Source organism: Trichechus manatus, unplaced genomic scaffold (genome assembly GCF_000243295.1).
Source record: "Trichechus manatus latirostris isolate Lorelei unplaced genomic scaffold, TriManLat1.0 scaffold00021, whole genome shotgun sequence".
NCBI classification, from domain to species: domain Eukaryota; kingdom Metazoa; phylum Chordata; class Mammalia; order Sirenia; family Trichechidae; genus Trichechus; species Trichechus manatus.
Window position 1 is genome coordinate 7,610,859 of NW_004443957.1, and position 1,887 is coordinate 7,612,745.

Below are 1,887 nucleotides of genomic sequence, written 5' to 3' on the forward strand. Positions count from 1 at the left end.
TTGGGACCAATTGACGCATCTGAGATGGCCACTTGCTACCTTTCAAGACCCCAGACGCCACTCACCAAAGTAGGATGCAGAACATTTTCTTAAACTTTTTTATGCCAGTTGAACTAGATATCTCCTGAAAGCATGGTCCCCAGACTCCTGCCTCTGCTACTCTGTTCCTTAAAGTGTTTGGTTGTATTCAGGAAACTACTTAGCTTTGGTTTAGTCCAGTTATGCTGACTTCACCTGTAGTGTGTGCTGTCCTTTCCTTCACCTAAGATAAATCTAATAAGAGAATAACCCAGTCCCTCCCACCCCACCCTTGTAACCAGCAAAGAATGTTTTCTTCTGTGTTTTAAACCTTTTCTTGAGTTCTTGTAATAGTGGTCTTACACAATATTTGTGTTTTTGTGACTGACCAAATTCACACAGCATAATACCTTCCGCATTCCTCCATGTTACGAGAAGTTTCATGGATTCATCATTGTTCTTTATCATTGCATAGCATTCCATTGTGTGAATATACCATAATTTGTTTATACATTTGTCTGTTGATGGGCACCTAGGTTGTTTCCATCTTTTTGCTGTCGTAAACAGTGCTGCAGTGAACATGGGTATGCATGTATCTATTCGGGTGACGGCTCTTGTTTCTCTAGGATATATTCCAAGGAGCAAGATTTCTGGATCATATGGTACTTCTATTTCTAGCTTTTAAGGACGCGCCAAATCATTTTCCAAAGTGGTTGTACCATTTCACATTCCCTCCAACAGTGTATAAGTGTTCCAGTCTGTCCACAACCTCCCCAACATTTATGAGTTTGTGTTTTTTGGATTAATGCTAGCCTTGTTGGGGTGAGATGATATCTCTTTGTAGTTTTGATTTGCATTTCTCTAATGATTGTGAGCATTTCTTCATGTGTCTGTTAGCCGCCTGAGTGTCTTTGGCAAAGTGCCTCTTCATATCCTTTGCCCATTTTTTAATTGGGTTATTTGTCTTTTTGTTGTGGAGGTTTTGCAGTATCTTGTAGATTTTAGAGATTAGATGCTGATCAGATTTGTCGTAGCCAAAAACTTTTTCCCAGTGTGTACGTTGTCTTTTTATTCTTTTGGTGAAATCTTTTGATGAGCCTAAGTGTTTGATTTTTAGGAGCTCCCAGTTATCTAGTTTCTGTTCTGGTGTTTGTGCATTGTTATTTATGGTTTGCATTCTGTTTATGCCATGTATAGGGCTCTGAGCGTTGTCCCTATTTTTTCTCCCATGATCTTTATCGTTTTAGATTTCATGTTTAGGTCTTTGATCCATTTTGAGTTAGTTTTTGTGCATGGTGTAAGGTTATGGGTCTTGTTTCATTTTTTTGCAGATGGATATCCAGCTATGCCAGCACCATTTGTTAAAGAGACTGTCTTTTTCCCAATTAATGGACTTCGGGCCTTCATCAAGTATCAGCTGCTCATAGGTGGATGAATTTATGTTTGGATTCTAGTTCTGTTCCATTGGTCTGTGTATCTGTTGTGTACCAGTACCGCACTGTTTTGACTACCGTGGCGGTATAATAGTTTCTAAAATCAGGTAGTGTGATACCTCCCACTTTGTTCTTCTTCTTCGGTAATGCTTTACTTATCCGGGGCCTCTTCTCTTTCCATATGAAGTCAGTGATTTGTTTCTCCATCTCATTAAAAAATGCCGCTGGAATTCGGATTGGGATTGCATTGTATCTGTAGATGGCTTTGGGTGGAATTGACATTTTCACAGTGTTGAGTCTTCCTATCCATGAGCAAGGTATGTTTTTCCACTTATGCAGGTCTCTCTTGGTTTCTTGCAGTAGTGTCTCATAGTAGTTTTCATTGTATAGGTCTTTTACATCTCTGGTTAGATTTATTCCTAAGTATTTTATCTTC